The sequence below is a fragment of the Canis lupus genome, chromosome 20, assembly GCF_048164855.1.
Source record: "Canis lupus baileyi chromosome 20, mCanLup2.hap1, whole genome shotgun sequence".
Lineage (NCBI taxonomy): Eukaryota > Metazoa > Chordata > Mammalia > Carnivora > Canidae > Canis > Canis lupus.
This window is the reverse complement of record NC_132857.1, coordinates 25,279,796-25,300,772: the sequence shown is the minus strand read 5'-3', so window position 1 is coordinate 25,300,772 and position 20,977 is coordinate 25,279,796. Positions and strand designations below refer to the sequence as shown.

At 40.6% G+C, this 20,977-nt stretch overlaps 2 long non-coding RNA genes and 1 pseudogene across 3 annotated transcripts in view; 1 reads left to right on the top strand and 2 right to left on the bottom strand.

Annotated features, from left to right (window-relative positions):
* The window catches only part of LOC140611779 (uncharacterized), a 134,239-nt gene that overhangs the window by 65,757 nt on the left and 47,505 nt on the right, over positions 1-20,977 (bottom strand). The window lies entirely within an intron of this gene.
* LOC140611777 (uncharacterized) lies at positions 1,665-16,955 on the top strand. Of its 2 annotated transcripts, XR_012012985.1 has the most exons (5): positions 1,665-1,810; positions 2,271-2,446; positions 4,554-4,705; positions 7,215-10,144; positions 16,510-16,955. It is a non-coding gene; the product is annotated as an uncharacterized lncRNA (long non-coding RNA). The 2 variants fall into 2 exon arrangements; XR_012012984.1 differs by lacking the exon at positions 16,510-16,955 and having other exon boundaries at positions 7,215-10,812.
* Positions 19,337-19,982, bottom strand: LOC140611778 (large ribosomal subunit protein uL1 pseudogene; annotated as a pseudogene).

Here is a 20,977-nt window from a genome sequence, read left to right as displayed (position 1 = left end):
GGGATTAATGTATCCACCCACATTCTGACCATTGGGATGGGCAATAAGATCAAGTAAGTGCACTGAGTTGCTCAGTCAGTGAGGCCTCTGCCTTCAGGTCAGGTCATGATCCAAGGGTCCTCGCTATGCGCCGTACAATGGCCTTGATGCTCAGGGAGGGGGGGGTCTGCTCTGCTGCTCCCTTCTAGGCTCATTCTGCTTATTCTCACTCTCCCTCTCTAAGAAATTAATAAAATTCCTTAATTTTTTTTTGTAAAATATCAAGTAAACTTGGATTGGTTTCCATATCCAGATAGAGAACTTTGATGCCTCCACAGAGCACATTGGGTGACTACAGGGGTTGTGGCTGGGAAGCGACTCAGAGCCCAGGATCTCATTGGTTTCTTGATTTCCACTGGAAGGGCCTCATTTTGGGCGCTTCCTTCTAAGAGACAAATGAGTCAACTGGAGCAGTAGAGGGGGTCCCTAACCCAAACCCAAACCCTAAACAAACCCTATTCCTTAACTGGAAACAGCCCTAACCATAACCGGAACCCTAAAACTAACTGGACACGAAACCTAACCTGACTCTAACTTGTCCCGAACTTCACCAGAAGCTGAACATGGATCCTCACCTTAACACTAACCCTAAACCATAACATGAAACCATAACCCTAAACCCTAAAACCTAATCTATCGCTCAAACTAAAACATAACCCTAACCATATTCAAAAGGCTAACCCTAAAAGGTAATCGTAACCCTAACCTTAACCTGAAGCCCAACCCTAACACTAACCCTAAGAATACCTCCAACTGGAACTTAGATGTGACATGTATTGTGTGGGCTGTATCATATTGGTCAGGAGCCAGTCACTAAGCACCTCAGGGTTACACAGGAGTACTTATGCCACAGGTCAGGACCACTGGCAGCCATTATGAAGGCTGTGGCCCTCAGAGGCCAGAATGAGACAATTGAGTCTCACTCTAAATAGAACAGAATACAATTGGACAGTTTCACTACAGAAAATGACCATGTCTGCATCTTGAGCATTTTCACCCCATCGTGGTGACCCCAATGAAATGAGGACAGAGGGAAAATGACTATTGTGATACTACATTGCTAGAACAAAGATCACTTTCAAATCATTCTCCATGCACATCCCACCCCTTCTTGTCAATATTTCATCCTTAAATTTGTGCCTCATATACACAGGATACCAGCTCACATGCATTATAAATTATTATTTATAGACCCCTGATGGTGTCCCTAGAAGTACATTCTAGCCTGATTCTCCCACTGTGCAGTTTGGCAAACGGGGGACTTTGTGAGAGGCACCATGGGTTAGATCGGACACACAACTTGGAATGCAAGCAGAGAAATAAAGGTCTGAATTCAGCTTCATCTCCTCAAAGTCAGGACCTTACTTGCATTTTCAGAGAGTTGTGTCTATGGCAGTTTTGGCCCCTGATGTACAGTTAAGCAGATGGCATAGGGTAAGCAGTAGTCTGCCAAGAAGGGGCTCTGGGTAGGTCTGACTGAAGGAAGGGGTCCAGGGGCAGGGACCTTGAAAAAAGTGACTTCACTTCCTTGGTGACAGGCCCACAACTCATTCAGAACTCTGGTAACCAGGGAGCTGCATTCTGGAACTTCTTGCTTTCCAGCTCACTTAACTGGAGACAGTCAATAGAACAAGATGTTCTGTTGCTGTTGTCCTACTTTCAGGTGCTCTGGGCTCAGGAGAATCCAGATGGAGAGATGTTCACATCGCTGTCGACATCAGCTCGGCCCTCTCTCCAGTGCTCCTGGTTATTTGTCAAGAGACCTCAACAGGTACCACAAGGCAACTTGGGCCCACCCACTGGAGAGCAGAACACACTGTGATCTCAGTGGAGCAGGCTCGCACTTCTTTACCCCACATTGTGTCTGTGTATGTGTGAGTGTGTGTGTGTGTGTGTGTGTGTGTGTGTGTGTGTGTGTGTGTATGGGACAGAGGAGAGGAATATGCCCCTCCTGGGCAGAAACCAATTGCCAGGTGTTGGAAGCCTGACACATCTTTGGTGTTCAGACCCAAAGACATAGCAGACAAAATGAGATGTTGAGTGCTGAGGACCAAGCTCAATTTTGAATGTTTGTCATGAGCCCAAGTGTCTTTTTCATCTGGCTTCCTCCTTGCCACATATCTCTTCAGCTACCTTTGTGATCTGAACTCGAGAACACAATTTCTAATGGTGGTGTCCATTGGGGTGATGTCTAGGGAGGACCCTAACGTCTCTTGGCCCTGTATTTACAGGAAACTGCATTTGAAGAGCTGTGCCCAGGAGATCTTGGAGGAGATGGTCTGTGGCTTCAAATATTCTAACTCCCTAGACAATGATCGGGTGCACCAGGCAAACAAGGATCAGTGCTATTCTGAAGTGAGAATGGGAAGAGGATTCTCCACACAAATATGGCCCTCACAGAAATATGGTGAGAAACCTTGGGCCCTCCTGTCATGTTTCCACATGACTGTCCCTCATGCCCAACCACAAAGAGATCTGAACCTCCAGCTATGCTACGAATGAGGTGAAAGGCACTCTTCACCTACGTTGGAATGGTGCAGAATATAATTCATTTTTTTGAGGAGTCACAGTGTTTTGTTTGTTTCACTCAGAGCAATGAGTATCTTTGCATTTTACTACTATTTTGATTATTTCCCATATCCTTCTCAGATATCCTGTATAGAACACAGCTCCACTATCTTTGCAGAGCATCTCCCAACCCTTAGATATAATCACACTAAAAAGCGTGATTTACTACAAAAAGAAGGATGGGATGAAGCCATTCTATATGTTTATCTATAAGGTGTCTGTCAGATCACATCAGATCATTGTAGGCCCAACATGTCAAGAGCTGTGTCCTTATAGATATTCATATTACTTTATCAGTAAGGTAAACTGTTTATATTACTCATTCAGCTATTCCAACTTATTCTAAGTAATAAAGTATATTCATTAAAAGTAATGAGATCAATTTTTGATGTTTAACAACAAACTAATACTCAAACGCTAGCTTCATAATATCTACCATGGAATGAGATCAAACTTGAGTTGAAAATTTTATTTTCTACTCTGGTTATAAACTAAAATCTCACCAAAAATTTAAAGTGTACACTTGAAACAAAAATAACATGCCTTTATATGTTTGCCTCAGTACACCACACTGAGTAAACTAGAATAATCATACCTATTATTTTTTAATGCAGAAAGAGAAAGTACAAGGATAGGAGGGGCAGAGGGAAAAAGAAAACATCTTCAGCAGGCTATATAGCCAACATAGAGCCCAAAATGAGGCTCAATTTTAGGACCTGGAGATCATGACCTGAGTCAAGAAATAGACACTTACCTGACAAAGCCACCCAGGTATCGCTAGAATAATGAATTTGAATCAACTTAGTGATTGAATCTCCATGGTATCTTCCATTGAATCATTTGCATAGTATATACTTGGTTATTTCCAAAATATGGGTTTTGCTGGCCCACATCGACAAGGATACTGAACATTTCACAACTCTGTACCAGCAGATGGGGAGTCCGTTTCTGGGATGAGACCATTTACACACAATCCAATGTACCTTGTCCACATTCCTGCATTCCATGGGGGAGACAGTTTCTTTTGCTGTGCAGAAGCTTTTTATCTTGATTAAGTCTCAATAATTCATTTTTGCTTTTGTTTCTCTTGCCTTCATGGATGAATCTTGCAAGAAGTTACTGTGGCCAAGTTAAAAAAGGGTGTTGCCTGTGTTCTCCTCTAGGATTTTGATGGAATCTTGTCTCACATTTAGATCTTTCATCCATTTTGAGTTTATCTTTGTGTATGGTGAAAGAGAGTGGTCTAGTTTCATTCTTCTGCATGTGGAGGTTCCTTAAAGAGTTACAAATAGACCTGCCCTATGACCCAGCAGTTGCACTGTTGGGGATTTACACCAAAGATACAGATGCAATGAAACACCAGGACACCTGCACCCCGATGTTTAGAGCAGCAATGTCCACAATAGCCAAACTGTGGAAGGAGCCTTGATGTCCACCAAAAAGTGAATGGATAAAAAAAGATGTGGGTAATGTATACAATGGAATATTACTGAGCCATTAGAAATGACAAATACCCACCATTTACTTCATTTTGGATGGAACTGTAGGGTATAATGCTGAGTGAAATAAGTCAATCGGAGAAGGACAAACATTATATGTTCTCATTCATTTGGGGAATATAAATAATAGTGAAAGGGAATATAAGGGGGGGAGAAGAAATGTGTGGGAAATATCAGAAAGGGAGACAGAACATAAAGACTCCTAACACTGGGAAATGAACTAAGGGTGGTGGAAGGGGAGGAGGGCAGGGAGGTTGGGGTGACCGGTTGGCGGGCACTGAGGGGGGGCACTTGATGGGATGAGCACTGGGTGTTATTCTGTATGTTGTCAAATTGAACACCAATAAAAAATAAATTTATTATTATTATTAAAAAAAACTTCATAAACTATCCACTTTTATGCATGTAACAACATGTTTGTAATATTGGTGCCCAAATAAATGACAGGACATCTGGAGCAAGTTGCTTTTCCTGAAGGACGTGTGTCTTCAGACCATTCAGGATGGTGATTACAACAAATCTGAGCTGAGCAGGAGAAAATGTTGCTGAGGGAAAGTACCCCATCATGCTGTTTATTTCCCACTTTGCTGTTGCCAAAGGTAAACATCCTCTCAAATAAGGTAATCCTTGGCTACAGGCAACCACTCAGCACTCTTCCCACCAAGAAGATTATGTATTTCATCAAAATGAACAAATTCCATTACAATAGAATTTGTGTGTAAAGCAACCCAGAAAGCGACATTCATTCCTTGGTTGAAGACACTTAAGCGCACCCTGACAACATTAATTTTCACTTCCACTCTGATCATCTGGAAGAGTGTAATGACCAAAGTACCATAGGGTGCATCTAGAAGGACACAGAATACCCGTCAGTACATTTTCATACCACTCAAGAATAACTCAGGTAGGGGTGCTTGAGTTGCTCAGGCATTTAAGAGTCTGTCTTCAGTTCAGGTCAGGCTGTCTGTGACCTGAAATCAAGCCTAGGGTGTGGCTCCATACTCAGGAAATGGTGTGTTTCTCTCTCCCTCTGTACCTCTCAACCTCTTCTGATCTCTTTCTATCAAATACATAAATTAGACCTTGAGGAAAATTAGAGAGTGATTTGGAGCTACTACTCATTATAAATGGAGGCCTAGAGAATATTGGGGCAATTGGTTATGACACATGGACTGATATGCACTGTTGGGCCACCCATCCATGATCTCAGGATTCTAAAATGTGCTGTGTAATGAGGTTTTTATTTTGTTTTGTTATGTTTTGTTTATTTTGGAATATTTACTCATCGTATGGTGTCAGTGGGACATATCTACTAGAGAATCTACCTCACTCTTTCCCTCTACATCTCCCATTCCTTGTATTTCTCTGTGTCCCTATCTGGCTATATTTTCTCTCTCTGTCTCAATCTCCTCTCTCTCTCTCTCTCTCTCGCTCTCACACTCTCTCTCTCTCACACACACACAACACACACACACACACTCACATGCTCTCACACACTGCATAGAGTCAACAGGTCACCTTCCCAAGCCTGTTGCACTCACACCTACTCCACGCACAGAGAATACATTGGCTTTCTAGGAGTGTAGAAACATAGACCTATTTTCTCACCTGGAAAATCTGCCTATCTCACACAGTCCCAAGCTTCAAGACCATGGAAACTGGGTGTCTACCCAGATTGAGTACAGCAAGGCTGCCCCATCTGACTTACTATTTAGATATTTTCCCAAGAAAGAGACTGGTTCCAGAAAACAGAACAGTTTGGATGGTTTCTGAGATGACCTGCAGTTACACAAAAGAGGATAAGATAGGCATCACTTCATGTGTGTACTTTGTCATTGATTCCCCTGGTAAGTAGTGAACACCAAATGAGCAACAATAGTGTCAAAGGCCCCCAAAGGAAGCACAGATTTCACCCATGGAGAAAGCATGAGCCTTTCCTGAGGATAGATATCTCAAGTTGACTGAAGCAGCGATTCCAAATACAGAATTCCAGGTGGAGAAAGTGCTTCTGAGCAAATGTCCCCCACTGAACACTTAACATCCTCCTCTTCCAACACCCCACCAAAATGGTCTTTACTCCAAAAAATACACTGTTTCTTATCACATGTGTATTCACTTTGTAAAGAGGAAAACCAAGAGAGCAGCATTTCTCATTCAGGCGAAATGGGGCAGACTTATCATACAAGTGTTAGGAGAGTCATTCTACGAGTTTTGGTGGACAAAATGCAGCACCACAGCCATGTCAACATCTAGGAGGGGACAGAATGACTATCAGTGCATTGGTGGTGGTGCCCAGGTATTACTGAGATCAGTGTTTATATGTATCCAAGGGAAGACTGGATGATAATAACTGGGTAATAAGCATAAAGGGAGCTACTGCTAGGTCATTGGTGGATGAGGAAAAACTTTCACCTCAGGCCAAGGTCCATGAGCCTGGGATCACTCTCCTCTTTGGGAAAGCTGCTCAACGGGGTTGTGCTTCTACCTTTCCCTCTACTCTCCCTTAGCATATGCTCTCTCTTGCTGTCTCTCTGTCTCTCTCTCTCCAAAAAATAAAAACTTCAAGAAAGGCAATGGCAACTTTAAGTAACATGAAATAATCAATGTAAAATAGAACTGATGTGCACATTGAATACAAATATAGGTTCCCTTCACTTATAGAGCTTGTTGTGAAGCCCAGCTGAATGTTCCTGCCTTCTTGACGTCTTCCAAAACCATTTCTGCCTCTGTAGATCCACATACACTGTCATCTCTTTTGGATGATTTTGCCCTTGATTTCAACAATTTTTGGGTGGGCTTTTTCCATGTTAGGCAGTTGTTGTCATCTGTTCTATTGAGTCTATTACTCTATTGTATTTATGCCAAATCTGTTGTAATAAAAATCATCCACTATGGGAGAGATTAAATACTGAATGTTTATCATTTACAAGTAGCCATAGTTGTGAAAAAGAGTGGAGGGGTCAGGCTTCCACATATTCATTAATAGAGTCACAAGTGAAATGTACAGCATAGGGAATATGACCAATGGAATGCTAATAGTACTCTTAGTATATTTTTCTTTAGTATGGCACTCTGAGCAAAATTTAATAATAATCTTTTTTTTTTCAGAGAGAGCAAAATAGAAAGTGTAAGGAGCAGAGGAGCAGATGGAATGGAAGAGAGAATACTAAGCAGGCTTCATGCTGAATATGGGTGAATTTGATGACTTGAGGTCATGACCAGAGCTGAAAACCAGGAGGCAGAAACTTAGTGGACAGAAACACCCAGTAGCCCCTAGAATATTTCTTGAGTCAATTTAATGAATTAATTTTTATTGTACCTTCTATTGACTCCTTTGATGGGTGAATTTTTCTGTTTCTGTTTCTGTTTCTGTAATCTTGAAATATTTTCACCCACTTTTCAGGCTAGTTGTACCCAATCGATTTCATAAATAGTTTTTGTTTGTGTTTTTAATTGTACATCCTGGGAAATGGAGAAGCATAGAGAGAGCTGTTGACATCTTTATGCTAGAAGACAGTCAACATGATTGATAACATAATCAGAGTTCAAACTTTTGATCCCATTACACATCATTGCTTTGCAGAGCCACCTGATTCAGTGAGCTGTACAAAGGCCTTGGAATTGCAGTATTCTTAAAGTAGCCAACCAAGAATATAAACTGATAAAGTCATGATAAAAAACAACATTGAGTGGTCCCCCAATAATTAAAAAGATCTGTCATATATCTAGCCATCTAGTTTTGGCAAATAGGTCACAAAGTGTTGAAATCTGAATTACACAGAGTATCTGCACATGTTCTGGAGCACCATTTACAACACCGAAGAAAAAAAGAAATGACTTCATGACCACTGATGAACAAAAGGTTAAAAAAAATTAGTCTATCTGTAGAATGAAATATTTTTCCATGTTAAGAGGAAGGAAATCTCAACAATTGTGATGACATGCATGGCTATGGAGGCCATTATGTTAAGAGAAATAATTAGGCAGTGCAAGACAAATACTGCATGATGGCACCTATATGGGGAATCTAGAATATTCAATACACAGCATCAGAGAATAAAATAGGAGTGAGAAGGAGGGACAAAGTGGAAAATGTTGCAGGTAGGGTTGAAATTTCAATAATACAAATTCAGTATGTTCTGAAATTCTGCATGAAACCAAGGGCATGTAATAAGCAACACTGTATCATACGCTTGAAAATCATGAAGAGATGAGATGATATCAAATGCACTTACTGTCAAGAAAGGACAAACAAATTGCTAGCAGACACCATGTGGGGACATACCTTTCTTTAGGTAAGGTAATATAGAATACAGAACAACACAGTCATTGAGAGCTGAAAGTGTGGTGTTGATGACTTGCCAAGAGTTAGAATATGATGAGGAAGGGGTCCAGGACTGGACTGGAGTTGGTTCCCTGTGGAGAGAGGACCTGAATACCTGAGACCTTCCAAGGGTCACGGATATTATGCTCTGCACCCCTGAACCAAGGGCTGCCTCAATCTCTTTCTCAAATCATCTTGCCCTTTGTTCCCTGTGCAAGATATTTTATAACCTGGAGGGCTGCCTGACCCAAGAGTAAGGTTCACATTGTAACTCAGCCATCCACCTCCTGATTTCAATCCCTGACCCAAAACACAAAGCTGTTGCCCCCAAGTCAAGATCTGGAATGGCAATGGTAGCCCAACTGTGGTCATCCTCCTTAGTGTTCACACTGCCATCTGTCTCACAAGGAGCCATCCTGGGCACCAGTGGACAACCCTAAATGAGAAGTGGACTGCTCCCAAGCTGACTCAGAACCCAGGACCTTCCAAGCATAATGTCTGATGAGAACTCTTCAAAGAAGTAGCTTTCCTTCTAGTGACCGACCATGATGAACAGTTATTGTGAATTCGTGACATTCAAGAATGTTTTAGGCCTCAAGGTGATGCTGTCATCACACATACTACCACATGTTTCTCATAATTGTTTTCCTTATGGAGGCTCCACGTCAATCATAGAAACTAGACACATGACTCTAGACCAAGAGTCACACTCACCAACAATGAGCCAGCTGGCCAATCGCCACTCTGCTACAAAATTCTGAATATTTTTATGATATGTCCTGAAGTCATACCATGCCATGACACTGATTTGTCAGGCATTGATCAGCTCTGTATCTCAGCTGTAAAAGAGAAATCAATGAGGGTGGTGGATACCAAGCTAACCATAAACTGGACCTTGAGTCTGATATTTCATTGCCCTAGGGGTAGAGTCACAGGATTTCAGCTTTACTAGCACTCCCCATACATAAAATGCAATCAAATACCATGAAAGAAACTCCTTGATTCTGAGCAGATCGAGGTTACGTGCTGAAGAACAGCTCAGCACTGACAGGCTTCGACCAGGTTATCTAATGGTGCGACCAAACGCTCAGAACCTTCAAACTGACCACAACCATGGATTTGAATTGACCACTATTGTAGATTTAAGCTAAACATAGTCATGCTCTGAACTCACAAGAGCTATGGCCCAAAAGTGATCAGTCTTCTTTGTCCTTTTCCTCTTAGTGACTATGGAAGGATCTGTACCACCATGGCTCAAGAGCTCCCCTGTGCTATGTAACAACTGAGATGACATCATAATTATAGACAGTGTTGGGATTTCCCTTGGAAAAGGTGGTTCCTGACATAGACTCAGACGCGATAGCTCCTTTGCAAAATAACCAACGATCCCATGCCTGACTAATCACTGCAGTTTATTTCAGTAACTGGAGTCTGAGATTTGGGGCTACAAGCCTCAATTCATATCCTGGCTTCTTAATACAGAGTTCATGAATCTCATTACTGTGCCTCTGGTTCTCCAGTCAAGGAGTAAGAGTCAACAAAACCTCACATATGTGTTTGTTGAGCATTGAATGAATAAATGTACGGATAGTGATCAGAAAGCTTAAGTAGAAGCTAAATATCCTATCTGAGATCTCACATTTCAGAACATCCATAGCTGTGTTGAAACCTGGATGTTTGAGTTCCCAGACCATTACTCTCTAACACGAAGGAGGTATGCCTAAATACAAGTATTTTACCTTAACACAAATTAGTTTTGACAGAATTAAGCATGTTGAAAAAAAAAAGCTATTGATTTCTCCCCAAATATACTCTTGGGACCCTTGAACAAAAGTATACATGACTCTCCTGTACAGCCTTCCACTCCCTGAGTCATGATCAGCACATCAAATGAGATGAATAGTAGTGCACAGGAAAGTAGAGTCACTAGAATCAAATCTGTTAAAACGTGTGAAAAAATTTTCATTGTGCATTATTTATTCCTCACACACATATACATGCCTGAAAACAGTGCCAGAGAACTTGGTATGTCATAGAAAAAAAACATGCATTAGTTTTGAAAAGAGCTCTGGAGTGCAGTTCAGGAGAACTGAGAAACAGGTAATATGAAACCACTCGAATGAATTCTAATTCTGTTCTCAATCGACATTTGTAGGTTCAAATGCTTGCCATTATCCACTTCTGTAAAAAAAATTACTTTGTCTACTCGTGTGTACATCAGCATTTTTTTGTATGACTAATAAGTCTTACATGGTTATCTCTCAGTCATTAAATCAATTAATTAACTAATTATCCATGTTTGAATGCAAGTATAAAGACTGGCTATTTGTTGCAAAAATGATAAAAATGTCATATGTTCACAAGCTTGTACCTTACATGGGGAGGAATGGGATGACGGTTAGCATAAAATTGATATCTCAATAAAGTGTAATTAGGGAAAATGCCCAAAATGTAAAAGGAAATGTGTGTTGGGACATTAATTGAAAAATAGACACTGATTCCTTTTTTTAACATTAAGTCAACCTTTATTCTTGGAGAGGGGCACACACAATTTTCAAGATGAGGAAGAATAGCTAAGAGATGTTTCATAAACCATTTTACCTAACTCAAAAGACACTTGGCCCCAGTTCCCAAGCACTCATGGAGTAAGACAGGAGGCCTACAGAGTTTCAGAAAGTTTATGTTGGGACATTGAGAACCTCAGATTCTTTTTTTTCTGCTTTTGATTTTTTAATTGGGAAAGGATAGTTTTATTTATTTATTTTTATTTTTTTATAAATTTATTTTTTACTGGTGTTCAATTTTCCAAGATATAGAATAACATGCAGTGCTCATCCCATCAAGTGCCTCCCTCAGTGCCCATCACCCAGTCACCCCACCCCCTGCCCACCTCCTTTTCTACCACCTCTAATTCTTTGCCCAGTTAGGAGTCTCTCATGTTCTGTCTCTCTATCTGATATTTGCCACTCATTTATTATCCTTTCCCTTTCATTCCCTTTCAATACTTTTTATGTTCCCCAACTGAATGAGACCATATAATGTTTGTCCTTCTCTGCTGGACTTCTTTCACTCAGCATAATAATCTCCAGTTCCATCCAAGTTGAAGTAAATGGTGGGTATTTGTCGTTTCTAATGGCTGAGCAATATTCCATTGTATACATATACCACATTTTCTTTATCCATTCATCTTTCAATGGACACCAAGCTTCCTTCCACAGTTTGCCTATTGTGGACATTGATGCTATAAATATTGGGGTGCAGGTGTCCCAGCATTTCAATGCATCTGTATCTTTGTTGTAAATCCCAAGCAGTGCAATTGCTGGGTCGTAGGGCAGATCTATTTTTAACTCTTTGAGGAATCTCTACACAGTTTTCCAGAGTGGCTGCACCATTTCACATTCACATCAACAGTGCAGGAGGCTTCCCCTTTCTCCACATCCTCTTCAACATTTGTGGTTTCCTGCTTTGTTAATTTACCCCATTCTCACTGGTGTGAGATGGTACCTCATTGTGGTTTTGATTTGTATTTCCCTGATGGCAAGTGATGCGGAGCATTTCCTCAAGTGCTTGTTGGCCATTTCTATGTCTTCCTCTGTGAGGTTTCTGTTCATGTCTTTTGCCCTTTTCATGATTGGATTGTTTGTTTCTTTGCTGTTGAGTTTAATAAGTTGTTTATAGATCTTGGAAACTAGCCCTTTATCTGATATGTCATTTGCAAATACCTTCTCCCATTCTGTAGGTTGTCTTTGAGTTTTTTTGACGGTATCTTTGGCTTTCCAAAGGCTTATTATCTGGATGAAGTCCCAATAGTTCATTTTTGCTTTTGTTTCTCTTGCGTTAATGGATGAATCTTGCAAGAAGTTACTGTGGCCAAGTTCAAAAAGGGTGTTCACCTGTGTTCTCCTCTAGGATTTTGATAGAATCTTAATCTCCCATTAAGATCTTTAATCTCCCCCCCCAAAAAAAAGATCTTTCATCCCCTTTGAGTTTATCTTTTGTATGGCGCAAGAGAGTGGTCTAGTTTCATTCTTCTACATGTGGATGTCCAATTTTGCCAGCACCATTGCTTGAAGAGACTGTCTCTTTTCCAGTGGATAATCTTTCCTCCTTTATCAAATATTAGTTGACCCTAAAGTTGAGAGTTCACTTCTGGATTCTCTATTCTGTCCCATTGATATATGTGTCTGTTTCTGTGCCAATGCCACACTGTCTTGATGACCACAGTTTTGTAGTACAACCTGAAATCGGGCATTGTGAGGACCCAGCTATGGTTTTCTTTTTATAAATTCCCTGGCTATTTGGGGTTTTTATGATTCCACACAAATCTTATAATTTTTTCCAACTCTCTGAAGAAAGTCCATGGTATTTTGATAGGGATTGCATTAAAAGTGTAAATTGCCCTGGATAACATTGAAATTTTCACATTAATTCTTCTAATCCATGAGCATGAAATATTTTTCCATCTCTGTGTCTTCCTCAATTTCTTTCAGAAGTGTTCCATAGTTTTAGGGCGTAGATCCTTTACCTCTTTGGTTAGGTTTCTTCCTAGGTATCTTATGTTTTCGGGTGCAATTGTAAATGAGATTGGCCCCTTAATTTCTCTTTTTTCAGTCTAATTGTACGTGTATAGAAATGCTACTGACTTCCGGGCATTGATTTTGTATCCTGCCACACTGCCTAATTGCTCTATGAGTTCTAGCAACCTTGGGGTGGAGTCCTTTGATTTTCTCTCTAGAGTATCATGCTATCTGGGAAGAGGGAGAGTTTGACTTCTTCTTTGCCAATTTGAATGCCCTTTATTTCTTTTTGTTGCCTTATTGCTGAGGCTAGGACTTCTAGTACTGTTTTCAATATCAGGGTTGAGAGTGGGCATCCATGTCCTCTCCTGATCCTAGGGGAAAGGCTCCCAGTGCTTCCCCATTGAGAATAATATTTGCTGTGGGCTTTTTGTAGATGGCTTTTAAGATGTTGAGGAATGTTCTCTGTATCCCTATACTCTGAAGAGTTTTGATCAGGAATGGATGCTGTATTTTGTCAAATGCTTTCTCTGCATCTAATGAGAGGATCATATGGTCCTTTTTTTTCTCTTGCTGATATGACGACACATTGATTGTTTTACGAGTGTTGAACCAGCCTTGTGTCCCGGGGATAAATCCTAATTGGTCATGGTGAATAATTTTCTTAATGTGTTGTTGGATCCTATTGGCTAGTATCTTGTTGAGAATTTTTGCATCCATGTTCATCAGGGATATTGGTCTGTAATTCTTCTTTTTGGTGGGGTCTTTGGTTTTGGAATTAAGGTGATGCTGGCCTCATAGAACGAGTTTGGAAGTACTCCATCTCTTTTTATCTTTCCAAACAGCTTTACTAGAATAGGTATGGTTTCTTCTCTAAACATTTAATAGAATTCCCCAGGGAAGCCATATAGCCCTGGACATTCGTGTCTTGGGCGGTATTTGATGACTACTTCAATTTCCTCACTGGTTATTGGCCTGTTCAGGTTTTCTATTTCTTCCTGTTCCAGTTTCGGTAGTTTCTGGCTTTTCAGAAATGCGTCCATTTCTTCTAGATTGCCTAATTTATTGGTGTATAGCAGTTCATAATATGTTTTTAAAATCATTTTTATTTCCTTGGTGTTGGTAGTGATCTCTCCTTTCTCATTCATGATTTTATTAATTTGAGTCTTATCTCTCTTCTTTTTAATAAAGCTGGCTAAAGGTTTATCTATCTTATTAATTCTTTCAAAGAACCAAACCCTGGGTTTGTTGATCTGTTCCACAGTTCTGGTCTCGATTTTGTCAAGTTCTGCTCGAATCTTTATTAACTCTCTTCTTCTGCTTGGTGTAGGATCTATTTGCTGTTTGTTCTCTAGCTTCTTTAGGTGTAAGGTTAGTTTTGTATTTGAGTTCTTTCCAGTTTTTTGATGGATGCTTGTATTGAGATATATTTCCTCCTCAGGACTGCTTTTGCTGTATTCCAAAGATTTTGATTGGTTGTGTCTTCATTCTCATTAGTTTCCATGAATCTTTTTAATTCTTCCTTTTTTCCCTGGTTGATCCTTTCATCTATTAGCAAGATGGTCCTTAACCTCCACGTGTTTGCTTAGAAGACCTATCTAGTATAGAAAGTGCTAGGTTGAAATCACCAGGTATAAGTGTATTATTACCTAAGTATGTTTTAGTTTTGGTTATTAATTGATTGATATATTTGTCAGCTCCCACCTTCGGTGCATATATATTTTGATTGTCAAGTCTTCTTCTTGAATAGATCCTTTAAGCATGATATAGTGTCCCTCTTCATCTCTCACTACAGGTGTTGGGAGAAATTTTAGTTTATCTGATATAAGGATGGCTAACCTGGGTTTCTTTTGAGGTTTGAGGACTATTTGAATGGTAAATGGTTCTCCAACCTTTTTTTTTCAAGCTGTAGGTGTCCTTATGTCTTAAATGTGTCTCCTGTAAACAGCAAATATGTGGGTCCTGCTTTTTTGGCAGTCTGACACCCTGCGCCTTTTGATGGGGTCATTAAGCCCATTCATGTTCAGAGTTAATATTGAAAGATATGAATTTAGTGTCATCATGATAACTATTCAATCCCTGTTTTTGTTGATTGTTCCATTGGAGTTCTTAAAGAAGAATTTTAAGAGTCCCCCTTCATGACTCTTCTTGGGGTGAAAGTTAGAAAGACTACACTTCAGTCTTCAGCCCTGGAGATGAGGGAAGTTGTGTTTGACAAATCTGCAGAGTACAATGGTGTCTGGATACTCCAATTCTCCCCTAGCAGACATTGGGGGGCATTGAAATGTGGAATGTTTAGGTTTCCTCAGGAAGTCTTAGACACCCTTGCTCTCAAGTTCTCTTCCTATAGGAAGTGGAGGTTTCTCCTTTTCTGTGGTTGCTGGTCCCCGGCAAGGAGAACATTCAATCTGTTCAATGGTCACCCAATCTGCCTTTCCCATAGGAAGGTGGAAGCTGTGTTCCAGTCCCTTGTATGGACTCAACATGGACCCCAGTTTCCTGGTCTGGCTGAGATCGTGGCTGATGGCACCTCAATCTTAATATTCTCCCAGGATCGCTAATTTAATCCATTTCCCTGAACCAATATGTGGGCACTCTACTGGCTCAGGCACATGGGTAATTTCTGCATTCCAGGAATATTGAGACTTCTCTCACCTCTGTTCCTGCAACCTTTCACTAATGAACCCCTTTTAGGCAGAGAAGTCTCTGGAGGAGCAGATTTCTAAAGGTCCAGTTTTTGAACTTCAGGGCTCTTTCACTTTCCTGCAGCTGGCTTATAGATACTCCCACCTCACACCACCCATGATCCTCTGATAAATCCATTCCATTATACTACTCCACACACCACTGTGCAAATATTTTTCACTTTTACATTTGTAGAGTCAGCCATTCTGGCTTATAATTCAGCTTGAATTCACTGGTATTCAGGATGGCTTGATAGTTATGTAGCTAAAATTAGGGGACGAGCTGACATAAGGACCTCTACTGCATGAACTTCAATCCATCTGAAATTTGTTTTTTAATCAGCCTAATCCAAACTGAATCATAGTTAGTCTATGAAACCAGTCTTTTCCCAAGAAGTTCAAGTTTCTTTTCAGTAAAATTCAGCTTTATTTAGGTTTACTGAAGCTAGAGACAACTAGGCTGTCCATCTTTATATGAATGAAAAAAAACTTCCATTCAATCCATTCAAGGAAATATTATTCTGTAATGAAAAGCAATTGAGCTCTTGGGGAGCCTGGTTTTCTTAGATGGTTAAGCGTCTGACTATTAATTTTGCTAGATTTTGCCTCAGATTCTTGAGATCAAGCCACATGATAGCCACATGGTCTGTCTGGAACCTGCTTAAGATTCCCCCCAATAAAATATCCTCTCTCCCTCTTCCTCTGCCATTTCTCCCTACACTTGCACTCTTTCTCTCTAAATAAATATTAGCAATAGAAATAACTGATTTATCAAACCACAAAAAAGTCATGGATGAACATTAACTGAATAATTAAAAGTGAAAAAATTAAGGAAATCCCAAACATTGACACGTTTTATGTCTCTAATTTGCCAAAAGGAGAGCCATACAGATGACAAATCTCAATGATTAAGAAGATTTCTATGCAAAGTGCAAAAGCATGAATAGTTGAATCCTGGGAATTAAAGACAGTCTCCAGAGCCAACATGGAGCCAAACATGAAGCTCAATTTCAGGACCTGGAGATCACCACCTGAGTAAAAATCACAAGCTAGACACTTAAACAACAAATCTGATGAAGTGCTGCTAGAATAATTAATCTTGAATCAACTCAGTGAATGAATTTCCATGGTATCTTCAAATGAATCATTTGTATAGTACATATTTTGTTATCTCCAAGATACAGGTTTCACTGGCCCACATCCCCAAGGAGATAGCAGACTGATTTGACCTGTTAGGAATATTGTCCCATGTACTTGAATAAGACACTGAAAAATACATTGAAATACAATGGACTGTTGTCACCTTGCTGTCAAAACCATACAACACCACAAAAATAAAACCATACAACAATGAGTGATACTTTTCTCAAAGTTCAAATATTTGATGCCATTACTCATCATTTACCTTGCAGAGCCACCTGTGTGAGAGTATGTTTTAGAAAGGTCTTGGAGTTGACACAGATTTAACCTACCCAACACATAATGTAACTGCTGACTTTAGTACGAAAACCAAAAGGGAATCTTCAAAGGCCTATAAAAAGCACTACCATTTGATCCAGTAATCCCAATTTTGGGAAATATATCCCAAAGTCTCTGGGATATATCTCTGACATACAGACTTCAGAGAGATATCTATGTTCAAAAGCATTGTTCAAAAATAGCACCTGGTCCCAACAACTTTCAAACCATCCTGAAAACCTACAAATTTGACCTGATATTTAAAGAAAGAACAGCTGGAAGGCTACAGAGAGAAGGGTTTTCGCTTCTAACAAGGTAGGAAGGCAGAAAAATAAAATAAAACATAAAAGAATCAAGTGGGGGAGGGGCAACACAAGAAGCCACGCTAAAGTCTGTGGAGAAAGCCTCCAAGACAGGAAAGCCCATCCTGGGAGATGCAGGAATGTTAAAAAATCTATACCATATTTTTCCCAGATGGAAAAGTGCTCAGCAGGGAACTCCAGCAGAACCGCAGGAGGGGCAGTGTAGCCCTCAGTTTTCCCAAGCCACTAACAGAGGAGTTGCATCTGGGGGAAATCGCACCACATACCAATGGCCAATTTTGGTATAGGGTTGGAGGGGGCATCCGGCAGGGCCTTGGGAGAAGCCGATCATTCAGGTGGAGGCTCAGGATGGATGGGTCTGGTACAGATGCAGTGAAATGCTGGATCACCTGCACCCCAATGTTTATAGCAGCAATGTCCACTATATCCAAACTGTGGAAGGAGCCTCATTGTCCATCGATAGATGAATGGATAAAGAATATGTGAGATATATATAAGGAATATTAATCAGCCATTAGAAAGAATGAATACCCACCATTTACTTTGTGGTAGATGGAACTGGAAGGTATTATGCTGAGCGAATTTTGTCAATGAGAGAAGGATAATTATAATATGGCTCACTCATACAGGGGATATAAAAAATAATGAAAGGTATCAAGGGGAATAATAGAAAAAGAGTGGGAGGGATCCCTGTGTGGTGCAGTGGTTTGGCGCCTGCCTTTGGCCCAGAGCATGATCCTGGAGACCTGGGATTGAATCCCACATTGGGCTCCTGGTGCATGGAGCCTGCTTCTCCCTCTGCCTGTGTCTCTGCCTCTCTCTCTCTCTCTCTCTGTGTGTGTGACTATCATAAATAAATTTAATTTTTTTTTAAAAAAGAAAAGGAGTGGGAATAATCTGAGAGTGTGACAAGGCATGACAGGCTTCTAAGTCTGGGAAACTAACAAAGGGGAGTGGAAGGAGAGGTAGGCAGATGGTTGGGGAGACTGGGTGACGTGCACTGAGGGGGGACCTTGACAGAATGAGCACTGGGTGTTATATGTTGGCAAATTGAACTAAAATAAAAAAAATACCAAAAAAAGTATTATTGATACCAAAACCATTGTAGAAAGTTAGGGTCTACCCAGCAGAAAGTAGAGACATGGAAAGGTGCATTGCATAGTGGTTAAATACCCTTATACTAGAGACTGACTCCCCATCAGCTGATTGAGCACTTCTGTATGATTTGCCACCATTTGCGAACCTGATTTTCTCATAAGTCTGAAAAATACAGCCTGTGTCTTTGTTGTAATGTAATCAACAAAAATGTCCCATGGCGACCATAAAGGCTGATTCATCCTTGAGTTTTATTATCTCAAGGAGTGCTTATGACACAGTAAGAACTTGGATATATGACAAAAGGAAATCTCACTTGAGATGTAATTGGTAAGCCATAGGAGAAAACATGTGGCCAAGAAGCCTTTATCCAGCAAGGCTGCAATTGGGCAGAAGATATGAACAGAGATTTCAGTGAAGAAGACTTACTGTTGGCTCACAAGCACATGACTAAATGCTGCACAACCATTGCCATCAGGTTCACATACATCTAAACCACAATGACATACCAGCTCTCACCCCTGAGAATGGTATCATTCACAAGACAGGAAACAACTAATGCTGGCGAGGATGTGGAGAAAGGGGACCACTTTTGCACTTTTGGTGGGAATACAAGCAGGTGCAACACTCTGGAAAACAGTGGAGTTTCATCAGGAAGATAAAAATAGAGCTAGTCTATGACCCAGAAATTGCACTACTGGGTATTTATCCCAAAGATACAGATGTGGTGAAACAACTGGACACCTGCCTCCCAATGTTTATTTTATTTTCTTTTTATTTTCTTTTATTTCTCTTTACCGGCAGCACTAGGATTTATTAAATGGTCTTATTAAAGGCGCTGAGGTTTGCTCATGGTGCTCTTGATGTACAAAGCCTGGACGTTCTGCCAATTCTTCTTGAGCATGGACACCAGGAATTTGACAGTTAAGTGAATATGTTACACGAGCTCATCGTCTGCCATCTCTATGTGGCCAACAGCCACTGCTAGACATAGCATATTCTTCATCTGGAATTTGATGGTGGACTTCACTTCATCCACTTTGGCCACCATGTTCTCATTGTGGGTCAGGAAGGAATGGAATTTGCCAGCTTTATTCAGGCCTGGACCCAGGATTTGTGAGATTTGCTTGATCAGAGATTTGAAGCCTAAAAGGCATCATACTTGTTGGCCAACTTCTTAGCTAGGTTTTTATTCTTGTTGAATTTATTCAGTGACTCAATGTCCATGTGGGGAATATCCACTGCCTTGGCCTCATCACAGTGCTGCTAGTCCCCCAAAACACACAGGGAGAACTTGGGGCAGGGAGGGACTAAAGCCTGATGGTGTCCGTGAAGCATTTGTCCTTCTGAGGGTCATAGTTCCTCCATATCATCTGCAGCTCCAGTCACCAGAAACTTCCAGCGCTGTGCTGGTTCCTGTGCAGGGCCTCCCACATAGCCTTATACAGGGTGTTACGGGAGACTTTGCTGCTCATGGTAGCTCATGCCCAGTAACCGGAAAAGAGAACCCAATGTTTGTTTTATAGCACAAATGTGTACAACAGCCAAACCATGGAAGGAACCATCATGTCCTTCAACAGATGAAGGAATAAATAAGATGTGGTCCTGTAACACAGAGTGACAACTGATTATTTCTTGTGCGTGGAAACAAAGTATACATATCATTTGCTCGATATGAAAGGATCTGGAGAGTATTCTGCTGAGTGAAATAAGTAAATCAGAAAAAAGGCGATCATTGTGGGGATCCTGGATCAGGATTCAATCTCCAGGCTTGAAATCATGTCTTGTGCTAGGTTATCACTCAACTGCTGAGCCACCCAGTTGTCCCAAGAAAGACAGAATATAAGAACTTCTTTATTCAGTTACATCAGATTAGGGATAGGTGAAAATGACAGACAAAAACGCACGGTACACCTGATATATTTACACAGTTCAGATAGAAAAAGAAATGGAATATGTAGGGCAGACTGGGTAGCTCAGCTGTTTAGCGCCTCCTTCAGCCCAGGCTGTGATCCTGGAGACCAGGATTGAGTCCCCTGTCGAGCTCCCTGCATGGATCCTGCTTCCCCCTCTGCCTGTGTTTTTGCCTGTCTCTCCCTCTGTGTCTCTCATGAATAAATCAATCAAGTGTTTTTTAAAAAGTAATGGAATATGTAAATAAAGTAGGGAAATAATGTGAAGCCTTAACTAGAAAGTCAAATGATCTAAATTTGCTCCAAGAAGAAAATATGGAGAAAAGAAAAGAGAAAGAATTTGAAGACAGAACAGTGGAGCATTTCCCTGATCAAAATCATGTCTGTTTTCTCAGGATTATAGACATTTTTTGGACGAACATTTTGGAAACCTATATGAGGAAAAGCCTAGTGAAAAAGAAACACAACTGAGGCATTTAAATATATAGTAATCCAGATATATATGGAGTCCTAAGCCATCTTCTGTCTTTAGAACTTCAATGCCACATAATAGTTGG